General features: G+C 35.5%; 1 protein-coding gene across 2 annotated transcripts in view; it reads right to left on the reverse strand.

Moving 5' to 3' along the window:
• The window catches only part of TAFA2 (TAFA chemokine like family member 2), a 544567-nt gene that overhangs the window by 10431 nt on the left and 511198 nt on the right, over positions 1-22938 (reverse strand). Inside the window, exon 6 of one of the 2 annotated variants that reach the window (XR_011977241.1) lies at positions 3776-4013. The exons of the other annotated variant lie outside the window; for it this stretch is intronic. The gene's annotated coding sequence lies outside the window, so the exon portion shown is untranslated. The remainder of the gene's footprint in view (positions 1-3775; positions 4014-22938) is intronic. 2 annotated transcript variants of the gene reach the window in all.

A 22938-nucleotide genomic window follows, 5' to 3' on the forward strand; every position in this document is an offset into this window, starting at 1 on the left:
TGAAGTGATTTGCTCAAGGTCACAATATAGTAAGCAGAACAACCAGAATTTGAACCCTGATTTTCTGACTCCAGTACTTACCCTCTTGCCCCTGTACTATACTACTCTGCAGATAGATAGATAGATAGATAGATAGATAGATAGATAGATAGATAGATAGATAGAGATATGTATATATGTATATATACACATGATATTGATGAATTCACATGTACACATATACATCTAATATCGTATGCATATATAATAATACAAGCACTGTGCATGTTTAGTGAGTGGGGAGGAGGGCGCACAAATAGGCACACAATGTGAAGGGATATCAGGACTAAGAAACAAAAATCTACCATATGCACCAAGGGGGAAGATCTCCGTGATGCAGTGAACTTTCCTTCTACAAACATTGCTTTTTTCTCTCTATTGTAAATATATATTCTGGAGAACTCTTCACATGGACAAGACAGGTGAACAGCCCAAATGTCCACTTATCAGATGTCCTGTAAAAGTAGGTCAGATGTTGGTCAGAAGGTTGGATCAGGTGACTTACATGATTTCTCCTACCTCAATGTGATTTACTTAAAAGACTGCTAAGCTTGGAAGCAGCAAAGATCTGTGTTCAAATCTACCCTGTGACACAACTTTCTTATACTGACTAGTTACTTAAGTGACTGTGGTCAGTCACTCAAGTTCTCTCTGCCTCAGTTCCTGTCATCTGTCAGGTAGAGATAATATTCTCTGTACCACATAATGCTATTGTAAGGCTCAAATGAGATTGACTCAAGAATGCTTGGTAGAACTTTAAAGTGGTATAGAAATGTCAGGTATTACCGTGATTCCATATACCATCAATTTTTAGAATGTATACACAGCATTAGTGGAAATAACCTTGGAAAATCTGGAGAACTGAGTACAGGCATTCTAAGTAGTTTTTAAACTACTGGCTGTGGCCCCGAGCAATTACTTAACTTCCATTTGCCTCAGTTTTCTCAACTGTAAAATGAGGGTAATAATAGCATTTACCTTACAGGACTGCTGAGAGATAATACAGATGATATTTTTACTTAGTAACAATGCCTGACACATAGCAGGCACTGTGAAAATGTTTATCCCCTTCCCTCCCCTATCTGAGCTCTAAATAATATATATATATGACACTTGGTAACCATCTTCCTGAAGACTTGGTTCTAGTTCTGTTATCTTCTGTTAACTGTTCATATGTCCTTAGTTGACTTACTGCACCTTTTGAGATCTCATTTTCAACAACCCTCAAATGGTTTAGATGAAATCCCTAATGTCCTTTCCAGCTTTAGCACTGCAAGATCCTTTTGAAGTCTCATGACCCTTAGTTTTTATTCTGACTGGGTCAGAACCTAAACTCAATAAAATAATAGCTATCATGCTGTACTCAGAAAAAGAAACTTAATAATTATATTAGAACACCAATCTAGTATGAGATATTACCACAGACACAAAAATCTGTCAACAGTTTCTAGCAGCTTCCTGTACTCGGCAAATGAAGATTTGGGCTGATAATGAATCTCTTGAACAGATGGACTTGTGTTGTTTCTTGGAACTTTGAAAGCAGTAGTACAGCATGCCCACCACCAACTCTTCTGCATGAGTCATGAAAGCAGATGACAGTTTGCATCACCACTTAGGCACATTCGTGCCCTCTAGAGTAGAGGAACTGATTCTCTTTGGATAACTTTCAATATCAGGAAAATAACTTTTCCTAGGCTCTTTCTATGTGGCTCATAAATTCCTCTGGGAGCCAGAGGAAGAAAGTTGAGGCTTTTCCGCTGCTACACTGACCCCCCCACTACATGTTCCTTCTGTTTTTTTTCATGGTGAACAAAGAAAGCTGCCTGGACCAGAGTATTATAAAGAAAACCTTTGCAGAAACATCAAAATAACTAAACCAAAAGCCCTTTAGGGAATCTGGGTCAATTTTTCAGATATTGACTTTGCATACCAGTACGTTTCTCACATTTTAAATGAAAGTCTCTGAGTGGATTCAGTTGGGATGCACTTTACATGAAAAATTGGATACCAGATTTACTTTTTAATATATATACATATATTTTAATATATATACATTATATATAGTATATATACATGTATACATTATATACATACGTATTATTTTAATGTATATGTATATATCCAGTTCTTATTTCTAAGGGAGAAATGGGAGATGATGACCTCTATCAGGTTTCTCCCACCATTACATCTCTGTACCCAGAAATATCCCAACCTCACCCCTTTCACCCACTATAAGAAGATTCTATGTTTGGTCAAAAATGCTATATCCCTGAAAAACTTACTTTGACTGAGAAACAGGACTAGCATTAAGGTTAACAGGAAGTAAAGATGGAGGGGGGGGAAGGAAGACTGAGTTCAAGAACAAGTCTCTTTAGGTTACAAAGAGAAAGTGCTACTTTGCTGCTTGATACATGGTTTTTATACTTAACTTCATCCAGTAGAATTTCCCTTCAGGCAGAAACTGTTTCCTTTTGAGCTTTGTACCTCTAGCACTTAGGCTAGCACTAATACTTATTGATTTAATTTGAATTCAATTGAATTGCTTTAGGTCAGAGGTGTCAAACATTCAGCAAGGGGTCCATAACACTCCCAGGTGCTGATGAACCAGATAAAAACGTAATTGGGAAATATTTAACAAAATAAATTTTAAAATACAATAAAACACAGATAATATCACATTTTAAAATTAACTCAATAGGCAGCCTGCAGGGATCCTTATGCATGGATTAGTGGCCCTTTTTTTTCCTGTTTGCAATTGACACTACTGTTTTGGATAACTAAAAACAGCAAGATACATTGAACTAATAAAAATAATTCTTAGCAACCGATTTCCAATTTAGTTTAAACTAAGATCCAGGACCATTCAGCCAGCTCTGAATAGGATTATAAATTTCCATGAGGCAGTATGGTACAAGGGAAAGAGCACTAGATTTGAAATAAAAGGAAAAAGGTTCAAAGTCTGTTTTTGTCACTTACTACTCAAGTGACATTAAGGAAGTCATTTAATATCTCTGTACCTCAATTTCTTCATCTATAAAATGAAAGCATTGGACTAAATAACTTCTAAGGTCCCCTCCTAACTCTAAACCTATGGTCTTGTTAATTTCCAATTGCCTACATACTGAAGTGCAGTCATTCATTTTAGTGTTGGGGAAATCTCAGCTAAGTCTATGGGATTTGACTGGGTCAAAACACAATCTTCATTTGGTTGACAAAGATTAAATAGAAATCCAGAGGATTATGTTCACATTCAAGGCAGAGAATCAGATGGCTTAATTCATTTCACACTATTTTCCTGAGTTAATAGATGTTTTCAGAACTGACAGAGGCCAAGGAAGACACCCTTATAGATTGTGTCACCCATTATTTAGCCTTTGAAAAAGCGGGATACAGAGAAATTGCCACTGATAGTATGAGATGTCTAATTGAATGGACCAAGGATTACAAACTGGCTTTTGGTGACCAATTGAGTTCATAGTGTAGAGCAAGGTCAGTTCACTTCTGTTCCTTTCAGAGAAGAAAATGTAAAGCAATTTTCCAAAGAAAGGAATCCCTGTAGGTAGCCAAGTATTTTCTTCTTTGCTCAGTAAGAGGGTTCTATGCCCCCCGACCCTCTTTCCCTAAAGTTTCATCAAACGAACCATGCGGCCCTTAGAAAGCAAGGGTGCCTGGAACACTAGCAGGCACTATGATAAAGAGGATGTCACAGTTAATCCTTTGAAGATGGTGTACACACCTGCTGCTTTGTGAGAAATAAACCAGGACAGGAGCACATTTCTGGAGTGGTTTTGACTCAACGAAACTTCTGGCCCTTCCTTAGAATCCGACCAACACTAGAATTCATCACAACTAGTGCTCTAACGTGGAGCCAGAGTGTTATTTTGTGTGTGGAATAACCAAAAATTGTCATCGGGCACAGCAGAAACCTTCTCTTTCTACTCCTCCACTCGGAACTTGAAGTTTTACACGTTTGCCTAAGGAATAAACACATGTCAGGTACTCTACCGTTCAAATGTTATTTACACATAACAAATCTTGAGGAAAGGGGACATTTTTACTTTAGAGAAACAAGTGTAAAGTGACAGAGTATTTTTTAATCAACAAAAATAATGTCCTTTACCCCACCCATCCCATAAAATTGCATCATGGGAAAGCCTTTATATACTTCAGAGTAAAATGGCCAATTGAATTTTTGTCAACCTCAAAACATTTCTTCAATTTCTGCAAAGCCTAAATACCCACAAACATTGGTCAAAACATAACATAACATTTGGTACAAGAATAACAATGACCCTTATTTAGAGTTGCTGATAAAAGCGTTAAGAATCATACCATTAATTCTAAGACATGAGGGGACATTGCACTTAACATATATGGTAGAAGGGTGGCATTATGTAGACATTGAAAGGCAGTCCACTCAGTTTCCTAAAGAACCTCAGAGATATCAAAACACCATGGATTCAAGTTGTGTAGAATTGAGAAATACTAAGAAATACTAGGTGATTATGTAATTCAGATTGTGCTTGTGTGGATTGTGTAAGTTAAGCAATATAAAAGAAGCTTTGCTACACAAAATTGAAGATAAAAGATGATTAAAAGTTTTAATAATTCAAAGTCAAATAAGCATTTATTACTAGAAGAATGTCTTCCTTCCTTTTAACCTATTTTGCATTGGATCTTATATTTAGAGCTGTAAAGGACCTTAGAAAACTACTTCAATCCCCTCATTTAGCAAATGAGAAATCTGAGGCACTGAGTCAGTAGATTTACCCAAGGTCGCCTAGGTAGTAAATGACAGAGCAGGGTTTGAGTCAAGGTCCTCTGGCATTAAATCCTATACTGTTCCATCTCTCCTCTACTGATTCAGAAATGAATATGATGGCAATGTGGCTAAAGCAAAAATGTTATGGTATAGAAGATTCTATTATTTCCATTTACTATAGGTAGTCTACTTCATGCATATGGTTGTTCCAAACCAAGTTCAGTGATAAACAAATTATAAAGGTGGATTACATGGTTATTTCCATGTTTGCACTACTTAGCTGGGAACATATTGATTTTTAAGCCTGAGAATTAAGCTCAAGAACTTCATGGATTTTTGAATAAATTAAAATCATAGGGCAGTTGAAGAAATACAACATTTCTCTATTGCCCATATCTCTGTTCTCTACCTACCCACTATTTACTGTCATTTATATAGCTCATTAAAGTTTGCAAAAGCACTCTACAGATATCATCTCATTTTATCTTTACAACAAGCCTGGGGGGTAAACTGATATTATTATCCCTAGTTTACAGATAAGGAAACTGAGGCAGACATCGCTTAAGTGACTGCCCCAAGGTTACACAGCTGGTAAGTGTCTAAGGTCATAGTTGAACTCTGATCCTCCAGATTCCAATCCCAAGACTCTGTGTACATTGGCACCATCTAGCTCCAAAGTTGCACCTATTTCGTGAAACTTTCTCTGATCCTCTATTTGCTAGTACATTCATCCCTTATACATTGCAGGGCTTTGGGACATGACACCCCCACAATCTGGAAAATCCACATAGAATTTTTGGCCCTCGCTTCATGCCAGAGAAGAAGTCTGAATTATTATGGCATTAAAAAATAAAATATGTTGATACTACATAATACTATACATATATTTTATGCATTTCTGAGTTTTTAAACTTTTTCCATGTCATCTGCTGGCCATCACATGTCATCTGCAATTTCCATAAAAATCCCCCCAAATTTCCATTTAATTCCTTATGCCAACCCACAATACATCAAAACTGTGATGGGGAAAGTTGTGATGTGGAAGGGATAACTATACTGTCTCACGGTCATCAAATAATGTTACACTGACTTATCCTGCAGAAAATCTTCCCAAGAAAGTGTCCTTTGAACTCAGATATATCTTTTCATCATGTAAGGAATAATCATAGGAACATAGGTTCACAGATTTAGAAAGGAAAGAATATTAGAGGTCATCTAGTCTAATCCACTCATTTTACAGTTGGCTTGTTCCATACTCCTATTTCTTGGGTGAAAGATGGAGGACTGACAAGAGTCTGGGGAGGAAAGAAGAATAGATATTTTCATAAGGGAAAAAAAAAACAGATAGAGTATGGATTTACCCTGAACAAGTAGAGGGAACAACTAGCTGACCTAACAGGTCATTTCCTCCATATTTAATTTATTTGATTATTCCCATGATTCTCTGGTTTGAAAACTTGACATTATAGATTTGCATGGGTCTTGACATTCAGGTTCACATTTGAGCCTCTGATATTCAAATTTATTCACATTTGGAAATGGCCTGATTTTTTTCAAATAAGATAAATTCATGGAAATAATAAAAGGAGAAGATAATGCTGCAGTGTGATGCTTTAATTAGTATTAGGCTAGCCCCTTGGGATGTAAGAAATGCCCAAATGCATAGATCAGAGTTGATCCTGGCATATATATTGCAGCTAGCATTTCAGTTAGAAATTAGCTTAATTTTTTTTTTTTTAATGTGCTCCTACCCTCCAGGAAGAGTTTCGCCTGGAATATTTAGTACAGACAACTGTCCTGCTCCTGTTTAATATGATTTCTCAAGGTTGCTGAGGTGCCCCAGACTAAACTTGCTGCAATGAAAGGTACCTAACAAATATAGTTAAGGTTGGTACAACTCAGAAATGACAGCACACCCATCTTCACCCTGAATATCTGAATATTTACAGTAATGAATGAATTCTCTCTCTCTCTCTCTCTCTCTCTCTCTCTCTCTCTCTCTCTCTCTCTCTCTCTCTCTCTCTCTCTCTCTCTCTTTGTCTTTCTCTGTCTCTCTGTCTCCCTGTCTCTCTTTGTCTCTATCTCTATTTCTGTCTCTGCCTCTTTCTCTCTCTTCCTCTATCTCTCTGTCTCCTCTCTCTCTGTCTCCTCTGTCTCCTCTGTCTCTCTCTCTGTCTGTCTGTCTGTCTGTCTGTCTGTCTGTCTGTCTGTCTCTCTCTCTCTCTCTCTCTCTCTCTCTCTCTCTCTCTGTCTCTCTGTCTCTCTCTCGTCTCTCCTTCCTCCCCGAAAGACTGATGCTATACACAGCAAATCGCAATTTTGCATAAGAAAAGACATTGCTGCGTATTTGCGTCCTTGCCTTTGACACTACACTCTCTTCTTTCTAGAACATCACACTGTCTTGGCTCTCCTCTTCTTCCTCTACCTTTGTAAATTATGAAGATCTCAAAGTTCTGGACTCTGACCTCTTAGTGTGCATGTATGTGTATATGTGTGTGTATATATATATATGTGTGTGTGTGTGTGTGTGTGTGCATGTATATAGATGTATGTGTATGTAAGTATATTCTGTATATACATAGTATTATATATGTATACATATATGTATGTATTTCTACATATGTATATATATGCATTGGTATGTGCATGCATACAGCTGACACAACTAGGTGTCAGTGAATACAGTGAATATTAGTGAATACAGCACTGTGCCTGGAGCCAGGAAAACCTGTGTTCAAATTCAGATTTAGATACTTTTTAGCTATGTGACCCTGGGAAAGTCACTTTTTCACTCAGTTTTCACAATCAACTATAAAACAAGGACAATAACAACTACTACTCTGCAGGGTTGTTGTAAGGATCAAATGACATAAAATGTGTAATGCACTTCACACAGTGCCTGGAACATGGTAGATATAATAATTCTCATTCCCTTCCTTTCCAAGTCTTTAATTTTATAAATGTTGAAACTGAGACCTTAAAGAGGTTAAATGACTTGTTTTAAGGCAAATAGGTGTTAAGTATTAGAAATGGGAGTGGAACATACTTAAAGTGTAAATATTTACTCTTTTATAAACTATTAATTTATTTCCACTTTTTTTAAATGACAATATTCCTCAAGGAAGTAAGATCTTTCACTTACAAAGCATAGTTCAAGTTCTACTAAAGTGTTAAAGGCTATGAAGATTATAGTATATGGCCATAAAGAAGCACACATTTTATCTCCTAGGTACTGTATATTTAAGTATGCCTGTATACATAATACATTATTTTCAAAATACATTGTTTGATTCATTTACTATTTAACTTGGAATTATTTTCACTGCTAAGTAATTGTTGAATCATGTAAACATTGTCTGCATAACTGTTTACTTTGTGTTCATTTAGGTAAATAGAATAAAAGATGGGGGGACAGGGGAGGAGAATAAGTATTTATATGGTGCCTACTATGTGCCAAGTGCTGTACTAATAGTTTTTTACCCATTATCTCATTTGATCCTCACAGCAGACCTCTGAGGTACGTATTGTTATTAACCCCACTTTACAGTTGAGAAAACTGAGGCACACAGAGATGAATTGATTTGTCAAGAGTCACGCAAATAGTATATATCTGAGGCCAGATTTGAAATCAGGATTTCCTGACGATGCTCAGCGTTCCCTCCATTTCTTCTACTGAGAATTATTAATATTCAAAAAGTATTACCTATTTTAAATAAATTTTAATGAGTTAGTTTAGATAATGAAGCTTTTTTTCTTAATTTTAATATAGGTTTTGTATGTCCTTACATCACCCTAAATGACATTCCAAAAGAATAGCTGACTTTGCCACATCTGGGGTATGACATTTAAAAGAGAAAAAAAGATAGTGCTGTTAATTAGTACAAAACATTAATTTTAAAAAGGTGCCAGAAGTTTTGATGTGTAATAGAGAATGAAAATAATCTAATCAAATGTAACTCTATGGCCTTAATTCTTTATATGAAATAATCTAAAGCTTCTAGAAATGTACATATTTTTAAAAGCGACTTAAAATTGTACATCCAATTCAGGAAGCATATGTCTAAGTTTTTACAGTCTTTACAGCTAGGTCGCAGTTAGTGCAAATAACAAACCCTATCAAGGGGCTCCGTGGATTCAAATTTGCACTATTTGAAGTTGTAATTATATAAAATGTGGTAATTGTCTCCAGTCAACAGTAAATACACTACGCAAATTCAAATAATACCATCACTGCATGGCATTTCTTACTCATAGTAATCATGAGCTAGCTCTACTATATTGATAACATTGAAGTAAGGTGGAAAAAAATACTTGCCTCAAAGTGCTAAATTTATTTTGTTGATTTTAGTAAGTATACATTGAAAAACAGTCTAGCATGCCAAGTGCTTTTATTTTAAATAATTTCAGTGAATTATGACAATTTGAGATTAACATAAACTTCAAAGAATTATGGAATGTGTAATTTTTGCCACAATAAATATGGCTTCTTGAAATGGAGTTATGTTAATCCTATTAAGCAGATCCAGATTCGTTGCTCTTATTTAAATATTAATAAGTATAAAATTCTGTTTTAAATTAGCTGATATTTTTCTGTAGCAATAGAAATGCTGTAAAAAAAAAAAACAGATTATAGTGGGCTACTTTTCAGATTGTAATGGAAGAAATTTAGCAGTTTAAATAACATCTATCCCACCATTCCTGGTCTGCTTAATCCCACCAATAATTAATAGCCAGAATTCCCAAAATAATGAATTTTAGTCATAATTGAAATTATGCCAACACTTGTTTCTGTGTCTGCATTCATGTGCATATGTGTATTAACATGGGTAGATATCATAACCACACCCCCAAAAATAGGGTTGACAGAAGGGTAAATCTTCATGTTCACATTTCCCCTTTGAGGTTTTCCAAAAAGCATTTTTGGATGTGCTATCACTCCCTAATGAGAACTAGCAGCCTTTAATGTTTATTTGTGCAATAAATAAATTATTAGGTTGAGAATGGCCTGTCTCTACTAAAGTACCACTCACAGAACATTAGCTTATTGCCACAGTTTAGTTATAACATAAACAAATGCTCCTGATGAGATAAAGTTTCAGGTTGATAATGAAAATTCATTTCACAAATATAAACATCTTTTTGTCCAGGTGATTAGAATGAGCTAATTTAAGACTTACAGAGGAGATGTGTATTGGTGGTAAAATTCTTGTCCAAATGAGTAGGTTACTATGAATTACCTTACATGTGATATAACTATAAGAAATATGTCCTTAAAGCAATGACAGACATGTTTTGTCCACTGTTAAATTATTATGGCAGATTTGATGATGATTTTGTTTCCTTTTTGTAATTTTGAGTTTGCTGTGGGGAAACTGCTGGGTAGAAATAGGTGTGAATATGAAAGGAGTCCCATAAGATGTAAGCCCCATATAGCTGACTTATGTTATAAAATGCAAAGCAGAACACAAGCCAGCCCAGTCCATTTTCAATATCTCAGCCTACTGTTATGGCCCAATCCCTCCAAATCCTAGATCTTAAAATAGAAGTAAATTTAAAGTTGGAGAAACAGGTATAAAAGTAAAGAAACCAAGACAATCTTGATGTTTCCATTCTGTGGAAATGGCACCAAATGTCATGGTACTATATTCAGCAATATGCACAGAAGATGTGCCCCCTACAGAAATGGAGTGACATATATCAGGAGACAAAATCCTACTTGGATCTGAAAGCTATGGAACTGGTATCCTTGAAGGCATCACTAAAGAAAAGTGGAACAAGTTATATCTAAGTATGTATAATATGTGATTTATCTGCTAAGTAAAACAGAAACATATCACTATGTTGCAAACTTTGAAGATGAGAGGAAATGATCATCTCATTCACACAGCTCCAACTGGACAGAAAGAATGCAGCTAAACATTTTTTGTGGCAAAAATAACCAGGAATTTTCATAAATTCTAAGCTCAATATTAGTCAACAATAAAACATGGCAGATAAAAATGTTAACAAAACCTTAGGCTATCCCTGCATAGAAATAATCTCTATATTAATATAGAAATAATATTCAGAATAAGGAAGGGTATACTTCTGTTATACTGTGCCCAGGTTGGATAACATTTAAGCTCTTTGGTTTGGTTCTGACTGTCTCATTTTTAAGAAATTGAATAATGTCCCAGTGAACATCACTAGAGGGGTAAAAAGACTAGAAATCATACACTGTGAAGATCAACTGAAGAAATAGATAATATTTTGCTTGAAGAAATTATCTTTAAGGTAACATAGTAATAGTCTTTCAGTATAATTATAATAATGGCTACCAGTTCTATATTACTTTTACATTCACAAAGCACTTTAAAAATATCTCATTTTACCCTCAAAACAACCATAGGAAGTAGGGGTAATTATTATCTCTATTTTACAGATAGGTAAATTGAGGCAGAAAGGAAACTGTGACAGACAAAGGGTAAGTGGTTTCTACAGGGTGAAAGAGCTACTATATGTCTGAAACGGGATTTGAACTCAGGTCTTTCCTATTCTAGACTCAGTGCACTATCTATCATGTCCTCTATCTGCCATAGACAGATAGAGAGAGAGAGAGATAAATAGATAGATAGACAGATAAATAGATAGATAAATAGATAGATAGATAGATGTGTGTATACACATATATAATGTAGTATATATAATGTATGTACATATATGCATACACAGTTGTCATATAGAAGAAGGTTAGGCTTGTTCTTGATTTTAAAAAAAGGGTAGGAGCAATGGGTTGTAATCACACAGAGGCAGAATTTGGCTCAATTTAAGAAAAAAAACTTTCTAAAAAGTATTTCTTTCCTATTCAGACACCTAGTGCTTCCCCTGCCTCTTACCTAATTCTGATGCAGTCAAGGATTTAAAATTAAAGAGTCTAAGAATTTAAGATTTACAAGGCGTATTGGTAGGCATCTAGACCAATGTATATCCAAAAAAACAATTCCCAGTACAACATACCCAACAAGTATTATTCAACTTCTGCTTGAAGAGCCCCTGTAGAAGGAAAACTCAACAGATTCTGAGTCACGTATTTCCTGGAACTTCTACCTAACAAGGCGTGTACCATGAGGATTGCAAATTACCACCAACTAAGTAGACAGTTCTTTTGATTAAAATACTAGTTTAGAAATCCAGCAACATGGCACAATGAATAACAACCTGGACCTGAAGTCAAGAAGACGGGTTCAAATAAGCATCAGATATCTACTATATCCTGGATGAGAAACAAAAGAAAACCTCAGCCTTAGTTTCCTCGTGTATAAAATAAAGATAATGATAACACCTACCTCCCGTAGCTGTTGTGGAGATCAAATGAGATATTCGTAAAGCTCTGCCTGACATATAGTAGGTGCTTTATAAATGTTTGTTACCCTTCCCTCCCCTCCTGCCAAGTAACTTTCTGTTTCTCCATGGACTTTCAAATATCACTAGCAGTAGCTCTGCAATTAAATCTGCCAATTCTTTTAGTACCCTACCATGGATTTCATCAAAACTGAGCGAAGTGAATTCATCAAGGGCAGATTTGTGCCTTTCCTATCTCCTTACTTAGCTTAGAAATTTATTTTTCTGACATTTCTAGTACGAAAATGATGCTTCTTGGCAAGGAAGCCAGCCAGAAGTAAAAGAATTGAGCAAGTCTGCCTATTCTCTGTTTTCAGCGATCATTACTCCATCTACTTCAAGCGGTAGTCCTAGCTTTCCTTTCTTCCTTTTCTACCACAAAAATAGTTAAAAGAGACCCCATTTTGTTTCTGTTGTTTTAAAGTCTTGGTCCATTCTAAATGTTATCATTTCTGACACTACTTAGTTTTATAGACCTGTGCCATGTTTTTATATTCATCCTTTGTTAGTTTCTGCATCTATCTTCTAAGCACATCTATTAAACCACAGGTCACACTAAGTCCCCTTTGCACAGCCTTCATCAACTATGATGGCCCAATCCCTCTGTAGCCTAGATCTTGAGATGGTAGTGAATAAAAAAAAATTAATCTTAGAAGCAGGGTCCCTCCAAGCATAAAAACAGAGACCAAGCCAGTCTTAGTGTTTCATATCCCTTGATATGGCGCCATTTGTCAGCACGCAGCTACACATGCCCAAGAGATGTGACCTCTGGAGAAATGAACTGAAATATATCAGGGGGACAAAAGTAGTCATGTGCCCATTTTGCCTGGACTTGATGCTTACATAACCAAATTGGCTTCTTTAGACCAGTGCTATCAAACTCAAATAGAAATGGGAGCCACTAATCCATACATAAAGACCCCTGAAGACCACATATTGACCTAGAAACTATATATTAACATTATCTGTTTTATTTTGTTAAATATTTCCCAATTACATTTTAAGCTGATTTGGGATTGACACCTATGCTTTAGACATAGGTCTCACACCCTTAAGTATGGGTGCTCTTTCCAAAGGGAATGTAAATTTGCATCTCTGAAACTTCTTTTTTCTTAAAGACCAGCCTCAGCCCCAAATCTCTTAGGCTCTCATTGATTGACCAATTTGGCTCAGAATAAAGTAAATAACAATAGTTTCTCCTTTGGCCAGAAAAACTGAAGGTCTTCCCCTCCCAGACTGAGTTGCCTTGTTTTGCTTTTTTTGAGTAGAGAAAGAAGTCATTCTCTACCTCATTTCTTATTAAGCCTTAATATCTGAAAAGACATTGCCTCAATCAAACTGAGTCTCGTTAAAGACTTCAGCTTGAAAAGGCCAGGGTCCCCTACTGCATCCTGGGCCAAATTCAGTTGTCCTGATCCATATCTGGCCACTGGACTCAGATGGCCCTGGAAGAGAAAGAGAGGTAGCATCACCTTGCTGAAGTCATGGTCCTCTTCAGAGAAAGAGCTCCAATAGATGTCTAAATAATTGGAAACCCTCATAACCACTGTTTCATGCTTCTGAACTAGGTTTACGATCCATTTCCTAAAGTGATCTGCTACTTCCTTCTGTCCAGGTGGTCTCTAGTATGCTCCACTGATAAAATCTCTTTTGTTTCACTCTCTATTGATCTTTACTCAATTTCATACTTGCTTAAATTTGAATACTCCCCTTTCAACTATCCTATTTCTTTTGAATAAGATACAATACACCAAGACCCAGCCATGTTCCAGACATTGCTTCCATCTCAAGTCTCATCAATACTTAGGTTAAATTTTCTTGCTGGTGTCTTTATTGCTACTTCCTGTTGTTTAATGCCTAAACTTTAGACCTTTGCATACAGACATTGAGACCATGGGTTTTACTACTTTTTTTTAACTGAATTTTCTCTTTTTTTGTGTATGTCTCAACTGTTTTTCTTCTTTCTTCATTTTAGCCATGGTAGATAAACATAGGCAGCTTTCTCCTTTCCCCACTCTTTTAATTTTAAAGCCATTTTTTATTAGGTCACAAGTCATTCAAGGCAAATATATTCTTATTAACCATTGTTAGATGAAATTCATGCACACTAAGTCATAAATCACAGGTTCAGAGAATCTTAGAAATGGAAGGGAACTTAGAAATCACCTAGTTCAGTTTTTCAATTGATGTAATAACTTTTTTACACAGATTTCATTTTAATATTTACAGTGGGAAGAGACCACTTCAAAACAGAAGTCACTTCAATGGACAGCTATAATTTTTAAGATATAAAATTTTTTTAATATCTCAAAACATTATCAGTCACTGTAATTTTGTCACTAGGTCCTAATTTGGTGTTTTTTTTCTTCAAGTTAAATTTTCTTTCTGTGTTTAACAGCTGCCCTTATTACATGGTTTATAACGTCCTTGCCATTTTAGGGAACTTGAATATACCTCTAATTTTCCAAAACTTCTCTTAAATTGTGGTGCCCAAAACTCGGAACACTATTCCTGATAAAAAGGGTCTGAAAGACACAGAGTATGATGTGATAATCCCTTTCACTTTTCCTAGTCTAGACTGAGACAGTGTGGTATAATGGATAAAGAGCATACCTCAGAGCCAAGAAGACCTGGGTTCCCCTTGTCTAACACATATTAGCAGTGTGACCCTGGGAAACTTGGTACTCTCAACAACTCTTTAAGACTGGAAGTGGCAGAGGAGACAATCTAAATTGGTAGTGATAATTTCCTCAACCACAAGGTTCCCTATAATAATAAAATCACATATCTAGTCCCAATCTTTATATTTCTATTAATTCTGCCTAAATGACTGAAAATGGGCAAATACATTATCATTCATTCAACCAGTCAGTCATTTGAGTGACTAAAAGCAGACAATCACATTACTGCTTCCTGGGATAGCTGGGTTTTCACATAAATTAGAGTTTTGAGCTAAAGGAATGAGTCGCAAATGGAATTTCAGGCATTAGCCAGCTGACAGGGAAAATAATTTCATGAGGCTCCTTGGATTTTTCTGGTCCTCATACAAAGGAGCATTGAGGGTGTCCATACATAAGAGAAACATTGGAAGTTGTCCATGAAATTTTCCAAGTAATGTGGCCAATGCATGTCACATTAAACTAAACTAAATTAAATTAAACTTTCTTTCTGACTCTGCATTCTCTTTCAGTCTATTATAAGACTACAAATATAGTATATAGTGTATTATGTACACATTAGCACCTGGCTCAATCACAGACTATCTAATTTTATGTAGGATTATGAAGGCATGCATATGCTGCTTATTCCCCATTTTTAATTGTGCAAACCAGGGCCAAGTTTGAAAAATATACCCTTAGTGATAATTTCTAAAATAGCCTCTCTTTCCTGGAAGTACCATACAACGATAGTCAAAGAATACACTCCTAGGACTGTAAAATTACTATCATCTAAGTAAGTAGCTCTTTTAATTAGAAACACTAGATTAGACATGCTACTTTAGTAAGTAATATTTTCTGAATGCATAGACCCAGACAGCTCATGTTCATCAGAGAGCCAAAACAACTCTGAATAATGCAGGTCTTCTACCAGTGTCTCTTCATGGTACCCTGATTCAACCTCAGAGGCTTGACTGTTCATCATATTTCTTTCTTTTTCTTTTCTTTCAAATTGTTTTTCCAGAAATATCCTTCTTGTTCCAGAGTCTAAAGCCTACCTGCTATATATGTTTCCCTAAATTCAAAAGTTCCATTAATACTTATTACTGGAAAGAAACAAGATGGTACAGTGGAAATAACCCTGGCTCATGCATCAAGGTCAGTGTTCAAATCCTGTATTTCATACTTTTTACTTGGGAAGCCTGGACAAATCATTTAACCTGTCTGGGCTTAGGTGTCCTTATCTGCAAAATGAGGAGGCTCAAAATACTCCATGTAATTTGGTAATAAAATTACTAATCAAAATCACTGGTGAAACTTTTTTGAAAATATATTCTGTATTATTTTTGCTGAGCTAAATGAACTTTATTTAATAGAAATTAACCCAAACTTGTTTAGTTTTGTCTCTTTCATGAAGTTTATCTTTCCAAGTTTTTCTCATATTATTTCCTAAATTCAAGAGGAAAGCATAGAATTAAAATCTGAAAGTCTGTATTCAGTATAATCTTCTTTTACTCCATTTTTTGTTGCCTGGTCACCAGGCCTAGCAATTATTTTCATGGAAGAGTAGACCATATGAAGACATCAGAATCTGAAGCCTCTAAAGAATGTCAAGATATTCTGGCCTGATTGATTAGGATTCCATTTTGTATTCAATTGGAAAACAAACCAAGAGAACAAAGGGAAATTGGGCCTTTTAAAGAAATGGATGTTGATGTAGGGACAGCATTATACAAAGAATTCTACAATGTTACACTTAGAAAAAACCTTATGTGTCATTTAAACTAATCCCTTCATCTTACAGATGAGGAAATTGTCATCTGGAGAAGTGAAATAACTTGTTCAAGGAGACACATTGAATTAGTGGCTATCAAGACTCCAGTTCAAATTAAGATTCCCAGGTCAGTGCTATGTATACCAGTATATACCTACCTACATATATATATACACACATACATATATATATGTACATATATGTATATATATATATACTCAGAATATATGCATATATAATATATATATTCAGAATATATGTATATATATTCATAATATATGTATGTATATATATTCTGTGAGGATATTAAACTGGATTTCCTGGACAGAAGAAAAGACTGTGATTGGAAAATTCTTATATAATGTACAATCATAGTTGAAAAAATTTAACGTGGTGTTTAACATGAGAATAGAAAACTGAAGCCATGTTGTGGCAAGTGAATCAATTGGAGTCTCTTTCCTTTTGATATCTTCTCTCCATCCTTTCTTCCTTTTCTTCTGTCTTCTCACTCTTCTTTCCTTCCCTTTCCCTTTCTGTATCTCCCTTTCTCCCCTACCTATGCTAATAATAATAGCAATAATAGAAAGCATTTATAGAGTGCTTATTTTGTGACAGGCACTATGCTAAGCACTTTACAAATATTATCTCATTTAATTTTCACAACAACTCTGCGAGATAGGTGCTATTATTATCCTTATTTTACAGCTGAAGAAACTAAGGCAAACAGAGGTTAAGTGATTTTGCTCAAGGCTATACCAGGAGCTTCCCTGATGGCACTGAATTACTGAGTTTTGGTATCAAAAGAAGTAACAACTTATGTAGGAGACAGAACAAATGGGGATGGCTAGAGGTATATATCTACAAAGCAACTGTGGGATGTTACTACATCTCTGTTTTACAATGAGTACATAATGATAATTCAGGTTTCGAGGTTACCCTGCATTAAAACATGGAATTCTATCACCTTTACTATACCATGAGGCAATATGGTAGCACAATGGGTGCTGGGCCAGGAGTTGGGAGAAATCAGAATTCAAGTCTCAGCAGATCCATTGAATTTGTTCAGCCTTAAGTTCCCTATCTGTAAAATGGAAATGATAATACTGTTGGGAGGAAAGCCCTTTGTAAATATAAAAGCACTAGAGACATGGGAATTGGCATTGCTGACATCTTTTGCTATAAATCATCCAGTTACAAAGATAAATATTGGTAAAGTAAGAAGGATAAATGTCATTGAAATCTATAAAATGCCTGAGGAGTTTGGAGAAATTGTCTCTAAAGTCCTGATGAATTCTTGGCCAAGCTTTGGAAGCCCAACTCAAGCCAGACAAGTTATTTCGTATTTGTAATCTGTAATACTAGGAAGGCTAAGGCTGGTGAATCTCTTGAAGTGGAAAGTTCTGAGCTATAGTCAATCTGGTGTCCACATTAATTAATGAATTAACATGGTGAAGGAAATTGATGGGGAACCAGGTTGCCTTAGGAAGAGCAAACTGGCACAGGTCAGAAATGGAGTAGGCCAAAGCCCTTATGCCCAACCAAGAACCATTGGGCTGTGAGAGTGGTCCTGGCACTTATAACCTGGGTGAGAGAGGAAGACTCAGATCAGTCTTAAAAAAAATAAAGCCCAGCCCAAAGGCTACCTCCTATAAAGCACTTTCCTTAATCTCTCAGTCATAATCTTGGCATTTGAGCCTAATTATACTTCATCTATACACTTATGGAGCATTTTATACTATAGTACGATCTGCATTTATATCTTTCTTTCCTTATTATACTGTATATTCTGGAAAGGCAAAGTCAGCCTCTTCTCTAAATTTTGTCATCTAGTCAGCACTAGCATGGAGATATGCACACAGTAGGTACTTTTAAAAAATCAACACTATAAGCATTTAGCACACATCTACTATGTGCAAGAGACTGTGTTAGTCACTAGGAATAGCGCAATAGCAAAACTGCCCCCTCCCTCAAGGAGTTTCCATTCTATTTGAGGGATATAACATGTACCCATTCAAATGAACATGAAGTACATCCAAAGTTCCAAGAAGGGCAAATCTCATCACTAACAACCCAAGGAAGAGGTTCGGGGGAGGGAATCTAAATGATGATTTAGGAGGAAGCAACTGAACTTAGCCTTAATGGGAGCTAGGAGATTACAAAAGGAAAAGGTCAGGGAATAAGTGAATTCTGTGATTTTCATCCCCTGGTTTTGTAAGAGGAAAGCAACGTTTCAGAAGGGACTGAGGGGAGATGGGCTAAAGTTTCATTTTTCACTAACACTGTTTACCTGTGGAAAATGCAAGACTATATCTGACTATGTAATGCTCATAATTCCTTCCTTGTAAAGATGACAACATTTTGGCTCATTTCTCTGTATAGATGAGATGCTTTAATTCATCTTAGATATTGATTCTCATTCATTTATTGGGAGGAAAGGAAAAAATGAAAGTAACATGTTTTTTTTCCTTTCTGTGAAAATCATTATTTTTAAACAGGAACTTTGGGGGATTAGAGAGTTCCTTGCCCTAGAGATCTGAATGTTCAATGAGGAAAAAAGCAAAAGAACTATATTTTATAAGAGATCAACTAAGAAACTTCTTGTTAAGGTTGATAGAATCAGTCCACCTGGGAGATATGATGCATGAAGAAATCTAAAACTATACAAAATGAAAACATTAGTTCTTGAAGAGAAAAAAACCAAATTCAATTTTTTCTTCAGATTTAAAAGAGGTTGAATTAACCTAAATGAACACAGCCAATATGGAATTTATTGTCCTTCTCCAATGACAGAAAACACTGAATTATAAAGGCAGACTATGTCTTGATTTCTTCAATTGGATGTTCCACCAGAAAAAAGTACATATCTTAACATTAAAAGATGTGAGACTAAGTCTGATTTTTTCTTATGTTTCTTTCTAACATTATGATTTTTAAAAATTGTCTCAAAGCTTACAAGCTTTACAACACCTTTTCCCCTTGCTACTTTTAGATTATATAATTAGCATATAATTACATGCTCTTTCACACTAGAAAAAAAAGTATTATTTTATTAATGACTCTTTGAAAAGTTCTTCATTATTTATCTTGGAGTGTGAGAAGCCAGAAAGCTTTTCATTACTTTTTCTTTCATCTTAAAAAACAAAAAGAAAACACTAGTAGCTTCTTAATGGTAGGATAGGAAGGTAAATGGTTACAACTTCCAGTTTGAAGTGGAAAAAGGAATATATTTTATAAAATATCAGGATTTCAGTAGTATGCTTTAACAACTAAATATTTTGGTTTAGAGAGACTACGTACTCAAAACAAAAATGTGTCACAAATTTTTTTAATTTACTTTTTTTTGCCTTTTTATTTTGATAATGGAATAGAATGAGAAAGAAGAAGAAGGAGAACGAGGAGGAGGTAAAGGGAAGAGGAGAGGAGAGGACAGGAGAGGACAGGAGAGGATAGGAGAGGACAGGAGAGGAGAGGGACTAGTCCAAGGAAGAGAGAGAGAGAAACAGAGAGATGGAGGCAGACAGAGACAGAGAGACAGAAAAGTGAGGCAGGGAGACATAGAAGCTGTCTTTTGGACCCAGCATAGAACAAAAGAGAGAATTTGACTAGCATACAGAGCACAATAAGCATGGCCCATCCCTTTGTACTCTAAATGTTCAGTACCAGAAGGGTACTGCTGGCCTTTGCTAAGAGCCAACTCAGCTCAGCTGCTCCTGTTTTTGGCCAACTGTGTTTCTTGAATGTTAGGCCCACTGGAAAGCTCCAGACTGGTGATGTACAATTATAGTCCAGAAAGTGCATACGTTTTTCCAATTTTAATCGTTTCTCATGCCATTTTTCCAATAGAACTCATTCCACAAGGCCTGCATATCTTGCTCAAGAAACACAACTGCCTTTTGGCTGAGAATAGCTATTCTACAGCTTTGTAATTCATTCACGCTTAACTTCCAACCATTCTTATTTGTGGTTGAACCCCTGCCATATAAAATCTGTCTGCTCTTTCTCATCACCACCATGACAACTACCTTATATGGAAAAAGCACAGGAGAAAAAAATGATGATGATAAAAATAAGATGTTTTTCTTTGTGAAATTATTGCCACTAATATGCTACTGAAATTCTATTTCTGCTTGACCTTAGCAATAAATACCAAGAGCATAATCTAGCATTTTCCTTATGTTCTATGGAGTCAAGTGCCATTTTCGTCCTTTTCCAACAATGGCCTTCTGTTTCCAAAAACTTTTCCTCCCAACAGTTTCAAAGAAATTTTCCTAGTTTACTTTGACTGATAGACTCACTGTAATGATTGAAAACCTTTCTTTCCTAACCATTGTCTCCTTTCAATATAAAATAACCACATCTCTCCATCAATACTGTTTTCTTTGTCTTAGGAATGATAAAAAAAATAATAGCATTCTTTGCTTTAGTAATGTTTCATTTACATTTCCTTTTTCCTAATCATAAATGAGACTTTTATTTCTTTTTCAAGTTAGAGGACTGGGTAGATTTCAATGCTGAAAGGAGAACAGAAAAAATAATGAGTTGTGTCCAACATGCCTGTGTTCAGAGTATCAACCCTGACTGAGACATAGGCATGTCAGAATGAAATAAGTGGGCTGAGCCTCTCTGCACCTATGCCCTCAATCTTTCAAGCATCTACCTTCATTAAGTTATCAACTATTTGAGAAATGGGGACGGGACATGTCCTTTGAGACTAAAAGACTGACAACAGTGGACTCATTTCAAAGGCAATTTACTATGAGAATTAAGGTCAATTATAATAATTCTAGAACAAATCTAAAGATCTTTTGAAGATTTCTATTTTATATCAATAGCACTTTGGAAAGTTGTATTATCCCTAGTGCTTTTAATGAAAAAGTAATGCTAATGAATGTAATTAATCTCATTATCAACATTCTGCAGAAATTGTCTACTTCTTACCTACCGAAGTAAACAAAGGTTTAATATTCAAAGGTAGGTATGGAGCTGTTTTTCCTTTGTTCTTGAATCTTAATGGAAGAGGTTAGGTGAATTTCTATATATGCCCTTTTGAAATAAGATTTAATTGTTGAGAAAAAGAGAAACTTCAATATTGTTAATAATTTATCATAAAAATAATCTATTATCAGAATATGTTAAAGCAAATCAGTGTTTGCCAATGCAGCGTTACCTTACTGGGAAATACAGTTATTCTAGTTAATTGACCATGTTTCCATGGATGAGGGACATTGTGTGAATTTTAAATTTGTTTTCTTTTAGCCAACAGGTCACAGAGTCAAGACTACTTTGAGAGACTGTAAATTTGATTACACTTGTTAGCTGGTCCCTTCAGTCCAGCTTTAGATAGCATATGCAATAATATATCATTAGGATAGATGGAATTGTAGGACTAGTTGCGACCTAGTAAGGCAAGCCAATCTATATCAGGGCCTCACCATGGTCAGAAACTACTGCAACTTTGCCAGACTTCAGATGTAGAATTTTGTTTTGGTTTGGGTTTCACTTGTCTCTTTTCCTCCCAATTAATATAATAAAACAATTAACAACATTTTTCTAATCACTTGGCTTTTATCAAGCATCCTGATTCTACCCAAACTTTAAGTGTACCCTTTGATATAGAGCTTGCTTGTTTGTTTGTCTTTTTTAACTTAGGTTCCACAGAACCCAAGGGATTCATGGATAGAGTTCAAGTTTGGGTTGGAAAAAAAATTACATCTTTATTTCAATATAATTGGTTTCCTTTGTAATTCCATGTGTTTAACTGTATGTATTTAAAAACATTATTCTGAGAAGGAATCCCTTTGGCTTCAACATCAAAGGGGCCAACAGCACATACACACACACACACACACACACACACACATACACAAAGAGGTTAAGAATCCAGGCTTTAGAGGCTCATTGGGCATTAACAATACCATCAGTAGATTCTGTGAAGCAGAATTCAAATTCTCTCATCCTTCACTACACAATACATTGTCATTGTTTTCACATTCAGTTTTATGAAACCCAAGTCTCTGATCAAGAGGTTAGCTTAATTATTAATCAGTATTTGTTGTTGGTACCTTTTTGCCCAAGCTTATAAAGATTGTAATCCAAAGAGAATTTATTATATTTTTACTGATCTTGACATCCCCAAAACTCCCTTAGAATCTATTTCACCACTTAATCACCTCTATTATTAAGAAAATTTTAACTACAAGATCCAGATAATCAAATAGTCACATAAAGCTGGAAGAGCCTTGGTTTTTAAAATCTCAGGGACTGACATAACCAAGCAAATCTTGTGTTACCCAATTTAATCTACCTTGGAAGGACAAGGGGTTGGG

This window comes from Notamacropus eugenii, chromosome 3 (genome assembly GCF_028372415.1).
Source record: "Notamacropus eugenii isolate mMacEug1 chromosome 3, mMacEug1.pri_v2, whole genome shotgun sequence".
Lineage (NCBI taxonomy): Eukaryota > Metazoa > Chordata > Mammalia > Diprotodontia > Macropodidae > Notamacropus > Notamacropus eugenii.